The following is a 6,662-nucleotide window of genomic DNA, read 5'->3' as shown; positions in this document are numbered from 1 at the left end:
GTAGCTGGCGGGTGTCAGCCGACCCTGAGCTCTAGCTACCCCGGTGCTGTTCCGGCCGGAAGAGCGTAAAATTTCTTGCTATGGGTGAGCACTTGAACATTGAATTGGGGAATATGTAAGTATTAATTTCAGCCTGTTGCATCAAAATTATGGGATACTTGTCTGAGAAGTAGTGGGAAAATTAACCATATGACAAAGTGCAAAACATCTTTATTAGAGCTGACCAAATATATGCATGATAGAGTTTTTGCTTTATGTTTTCTTTTGTTTTGAGTTTGAGCTACTAAAACGCAGACAAGACTAATTTCATGTTAATTAATCTTCTGGGCTAATTCTTTGGTAGTTCCTTCTTGCATGAAAATTCCCCATAGGAAACAAATATACTAAGAGAAGTGGTGATTCATCTCAAATGAACCTCCTTGAAACTACCCTAGACTCATCTATTCTCTGTTTCTCAATACCTGGTGGCTCTCCAACATAAATGAAGACATCAGAATGCAGCTGACATAGCTGGACTGTAAACACTCTCCAAACTGCTTCCATGGTTTAGCAGTTAACCCCTTCAAACCCACAACCATGTAACACAACTCAACTCCACTTCTGCAACTCCAGACTCTCCTAACATTTACTTATTTCCTAGTTTGCTTCTCTGTTGCAGTTACAGAACAGTGACCAAAAACAACTTTGGATGAACAGAGTGTGGGTTTTTTTGTTTGTTTGTTTTTTGTTTTTTGTTTTTTGTTTTTTGTTTTTGTTTTTTCATGGAACAACTCCCAGGTCACACTCCATCACAGAAGGAAATCAGGACAGGAACTCACAGCAGGAATCTAGAGTCAAGAAGTGATACAGAAGTCATGAAAAAAAAAACTCTGCTTACTGACTTGCTTTCAAAAGCTTCCTCAGCTTGCTCTCATATACAACCTAAGACCACATGTTCAGGGTACTACCATCTACAGTAGGCTGGGCTCTCCCACATTAGTCAAGAAAATGCCCCACAGATATGCCAAGTTTGATTGAAGCAATTCCTTTGTCGAAGTACCCTCTGTCAAGTGACTCAATTTTGTGTTCAAGTTGGTAAGAAGCTCAGGACTTGAAATCACAATAATCTGCTCTCTGGACAAATCTGCCCACTAAGAAATGCTATGTAAGTGCTGTCCTGTGGGGCTATGGGCTATACACAGACAGCTTGGTCTCCAGCAGAGCTGAGGTCTGAACCCTGGTAGAACCTGGTGGTGATAATTCACCTACATAGGACAGTCCTCATGGCTCCTGGACTCCTGGCTCCTGGTAAAGTTACCGCCCCCACAGCTCCCACAGGAGAAGCTTGTGGCTAACAGTCACATAGACTATGTCCCAAGCTTCTGACCTTCAGGCTTCACTCCTCCCAGTTACCTAGCAACAACAAGATAACAATCCCACCATAAGAGGAGCTGCTTGGCCCCTCCTCTCTCTCTCTCTCTCTCTCTCTCTCTCTCTCTCTCTCTCTCTCCTGGCTCTTCTCTCTAACCTCTTACTCTCTAACCTTTCCTCTTTCTCTCTCTTTCTCCCTTCCCTCCTCTTGGCCATGGCCAGTCCCCCCTCTCTCTTTTACCTTATCTCTTTCTCCCTGTCTTTCTCCAATAAAGCTCTAAAACCATAGACTGCCTCTGTTCATCAAGGCCCACTGTGCTTGGACAATGGGATAGTCTTTCTCCTAATGAGCTGTGCCTAATCTCCCATCAGAAGGCCTTTATGTGCTCCAGCAATGGACCGGACTAAGGACTCTCGCCTGCATGGGAATCTCTCTCTCTCTCTGTCCACTCTCCTGTATCTCTGGGGCTGAGGGTGTTGTCCCGGAGTCCCTGGTTTGGAGGGGGGCTGCCCCTTGTCCATCCCCTGCCGTGTGGGGTCAGTGGCTTAGATGCCCACCGGAGGCCAAGTGGAAAGCATCTGGCAGTCCTCCCGAGTCCACCTGCCCAGAGCCCAGGAACTCATTGGACATGGGCTCTCTCCTTCCCCTCTCCTTCCCCTACATGCCCAGATGTGGAACATGAACAAACACAACTGCACTGAACGAATACTGAGGGAAGGTGAGCCCCCCTCTGGAAAAAATCTGTCTTTTCCTGCTGTGCTTTCGGTCAACGCCATTACGTGGATTTAGACAAGCTAAAGGGACAACTGAAGCCTTCTGGCCAGAGCTACTTTCTGTTGGCCGAAGGTCCCACTGCTCTGTCTAAATCTTGACAACCTGCAAAGGTGTTGGCAAAGACTATCTAACTTCTCCTTAAAACAAAAAAAAACCTGGTAACACAGCAGCCAATTAAGAGCCACGGGGCTCACTGCCAGTTCTTAAATCTGTGGGAAGCCAAATAGGCCAAGGGAACGTTCCTATTGGACAAGTGCTTCTCCTCTTTTCTATCATGGGCAACACACCATCTTATAAAAATATCACCCCAGGCCAGGGAAATACATGCTCTACTTTTAAAAACACCGAGGAATAAAGATAGTTGTCTTAGTTAGGGTTTTACTGCTGTGAACAGACACCATGACCAAGGCAAGTCTTATAAAAAACAACATTTAATTGGGGCTGGCTTACAGGTTCAGAGGTTCAGCATGACAGTATCCAGGCAGGCATGGTGCAGGAGGAGCTGAGGGTTCTATGTCTTCATTCAAAAGCTGCTAGTGGAAGACTGACTTCCAGGCAACAAAGGTGAGGATCTTATGCCCACACCCACAGTGACACTCCCATTCCAACCAGGTCAAACCTATTCCAACAAGGCCACACCTTCAGATGGTGCCACTCCCTGGCCCAAGGATATATAAACATCACAATAGCCCCCCCCCCCCCAAAAAAAAAAAAAAAAAGCCTACGGATTTTGTGAGTCCTTCAGATAGAGCTATGAATGGCAAATGATAATACTTATAGCCCAAACTCATGGATCAGAGTAATTTCTCTCATCAAAAACAAAGATACCCAAGAAGGTAAAACACTCTGCTGTGATTTNCCCCCCCCCCCAAAAAAAAAAAAAACAAGCCTACTTATTTTGGAAGTCCTTCAGATAGAGCCATGCATGGCCAATGATAATACTTATAGCCCAAACTCATGGATCAGAGTAATTTCTCTCATCAAAAACAAAGATACCCAAGAAGGTAAAACACTCTGCTGTGATTTTTTTTGCCAATCTTAGCCACAATTAGGCAGTGTATAGGGCCATCTGAAATAGGACAAACTGATAGCAACATAGCTGCTGAATGCCTTCGGTCAGATGAACCCAAAGGTCAAGGTCCTAAAAACCACTCCATTTCAGATCTCACAGCCCTTACCCAAGAGAGATAAAATCCATCTACCCACCCCTGCCTCTCTATGCCTCAGAGAAACTAATTAAAAAACTAATTAGAAAATTAATTAAACCACCTGCTCCTCTGGCCCCTACCTCTCCCACTCAAAGGCAAGGCTTCATTAAAAAAAAAAAAACAAAGGAGCTACCACCTCCCCTAGAGAAAGGAATCTCTCCCCCCTCTTCTCCAAGCCATAAAAGCGAAATACCTTCAAAATTCATAGATGAAGCCCCACCTAACTCCATAGTCCCTAACCCTCAACCATCTACCACCCAACAACTTTGTAATATTTGAGACTCTCTTGCTAAAACTAACCCCGACTCCCATTCTACTCAGGAGTCCGATACAAAATTTAAAACCCAAACTGCTCAGGCATTCCCAGTTAATATCAACCCCAGCCAAAATAAACCCCTTAATTGGTACCCACTCCAAGCCTCAAACTTTTTTGTTGTTGTTGTTGTTCATTTTAAGCATATATGGATTATACAAAGTGAGTGATTTCATTATGCGTTCCTATAAAAAAAAAAAAAAGCCCAATCCTCAAACTTAAAAGAACTCAGGCAGGCAGTAAAGAAAGATGGCATCCACGTACCCTGGACAAAATCTTTCCTACACAGCCAGGAGTCCAGAAGACATGAGGGAACACCTACCATCCCATGTAGGTGAATTATCACCACCAGGTTCTACCAGGATTCAGAACTCAGCTCAACTGGAAACAAAGCTGTCTGTGTATAGCCCATTGCCCCACACTGTCTTTTGTCCATTTCCCTGCTGTCTGTATAGGAAATCCATCCCTGGATTTGCCTCTCCACACCCTGGAGCCTCCAATAAATCTCTTTCATCAGATTTTCTGCCTGGTGTTGAAAGATCCTGACAGAATGTAAAAGGTAACAGAAGCCCTGAAATTGGCAAGATAGATGTCACTGTTAGCAGAACTAGCTTCACTGATTTAGAAAAAGAGAGGTGCACAATGCTCTAGCCACTCCTTGAACCTGTGAGTCTGTCAATGTTCTGACCAGGTGTGTGCCCATTGCTGCACCTCACTGCCAGGTGTTCGTGATATTGGTTGCTGGGAAAGAGTCAGGAAATCTCCCCAGCAACCATAGTTGGGGCCAATCCGGAGTGCTGCACCTTCATTAGACTCTTTCTTTGTTTCCCTCCCATAGCCATTTCTTGAGGAATCAATCATTTTAGAATAGACATTGTTTAGATCTGGAAATCCCCTACTCCCCCCTGAGGGCCTATAAAAACTGGGTCCTCTTTCCCCTCGAGGTCGACACCTCTACCCCTGCGTGGGATGTGAGTCATCCCCCAGAGCTCTGGCTTTCCCTGAATAAAGCCTCATGTGGTTTGCATCAAGCTTGGTCTATCATGAGTTCTTGGGTGTCCGCTGTTGTCCTGAGGCCTGAGCAAGGGGCTCCTCTTGGAGTCTTTCAGTGTGACTCTCTCATCTGAAGCAGGAAAGAAGTCATAAAGAGAAGGAGAAAAGCAGGATCATGGCTGAGGCTCCTGAGCTCCTCAGCTCGGCTGGGGATATACTACCTTGGGAGCCACAATGCCTCTGCTGAGGAGTTTTCCTCTCAGCAGTGTGGTTCCTGTGCTCCTTCTTCTCATGATGCTCTTCCACTGGGACACTGTCCCACCCCAGAGATGTGTGGCTCCCAGGCACCTGTGTCTCAGGATGACCCAAGGACACTCACCTAATTCAGAGCTATGTGGTTCCTGGGCTCCTGTGTCTTAGGATGCCCTTCCACTGGGATATCTTTTCCTTCAGAGATATATGGTTCCTGGGATTCTGAGTCCCAGAACATCCACCCACTTGAGCAAAAAGTACATTAATGGTTTTAATTAGGATATTGGAACTTACTTGCAGTCAGAAATTTTATTAATATAAATTAGTTACACATTAATTAACAATATTAATGAGCAAAGAATTAATCTTTTGGTGAGGGAGTTAAGCTCCCTATGCTCTAAATGTTTATTTTTACTAAAAGAGCCCATACATGTCACATAATGCTGTCTTGACGGTTTTGTTACTTCTCATAACTTTGACACAATAACTTGAGATTATTTAGGCATCTCCCTAAGGCCCATCATAAGCAACAAGCAAATGTTCAGATACAGTGAGTAACATCAGTACCAAATTCTTGTTAAAATTTTCTTACAAAGCAATATTCGTGGATGAACAATGATTTCAGTCTCACTAGAAATAAATTTTAAAATAAAATATTTTATTAATTCTTTTAGAATATTATACATGCATACAATATACTTCAATCACATCCTCCATTCATTCCTCTAATCCTCCCAGACCTACAACCCACTCTTTTACCCCTCCCAACTTCATGTGTAATTTTTTTATAACCTGAGTCCACTTTGCCCTGCCCATGTATTAATGGGTGTGGGACCATCCTCTGGAGTATAACCAACCTATTAGGGTCTTCCCACTTAAAGAAATTTTCTTCCTCTTCCAGAATCCATCAGCTGTTCATAGCTCTTCAGCTAGGAATGGAGAATGGTGATCTGCTAGGGTCCAGCCCTAGAAGTCAGGCAGTTTCCAGCAGAGGAGATAGTGATTGGACAGAGGTGGGTAAGGGTAAATGAAGCAGAGACCACAGCTGACCTTTAATATTTAATCTTTAATTAAAAAGAAATCATAAGTTTGTGTTTTCTGTGGAATCTGCATACATAAAAACACCATGATTGATGATATTTCTTCAATCTTTGATGATAATATTTAATGACTAACTAGTATAGTTTTATATCTTTCTTTTTTTTTTTTTCTTTTTTAACTACTTTGTAGGTTCTTTGCAGGTGGTTCTTCTGTCACTAACAATATCTTCTCTGACTCAGTTCAGCTCCTCCTGTCTCAACTGTAACCAACTGTCTTTTCAATTTCAACTGTTTCTTATTTTCATTCTGCTCATTCTCTTCTTCTTTTCTCTCCTCTGCTCTCTTTTCTCTTCTCTCCTCTTCTCTAATCTCTTTTTGCATCAACTGTCTTCTCTGATCCTAATCTTCTGTTTCCTGGATGCTAAATCTGCCTACTCCATAATCTGCTATTCTCTGTCCTACCACTACTTCCTCCCAGCTCTCAGTCTCTGATTACTTTTTAGACCTCCTCTTCCCAGAAGTCCAAGACCCAACTGACACTTTAGAGCATAGGACCATTAAAAGGGCCGGGCACATAAAGTATTTCATAATACAGACTAACAATCATGATGTTTCTTTAAAAAAAAAAAAGTACATATGGAACTCTTCACAAATTTGTGTGTCATCCTTGCACAGAAGCCATGCTAATCGTCTCTGTAATCCTGATGTTTCTCTATGCATGCAGATTCCAC

At 43.2% G+C, this 6,662-nt stretch overlaps 1 pseudogene; it reads right to left on the bottom strand.

Moving 5' to 3' along the window:
• Nucleotides 1–6,561: 6,561 nt before the first annotated feature.
• Nucleotides 6,562–6,662, bottom strand: LOC115030691 (annotated as a pseudogene).

Source organism: Mus caroli, chromosome 3, assembly GCF_900094665.2.
Source record: "Mus caroli chromosome 3, CAROLI_EIJ_v1.1, whole genome shotgun sequence".
Lineage (NCBI taxonomy): Eukaryota > Metazoa > Chordata > Mammalia > Rodentia > Muridae > Mus > Mus caroli.
Note: the sequence above shows the minus strand (reverse complement) of the source record. Positions and strands in the feature narration are given on the sequence as shown.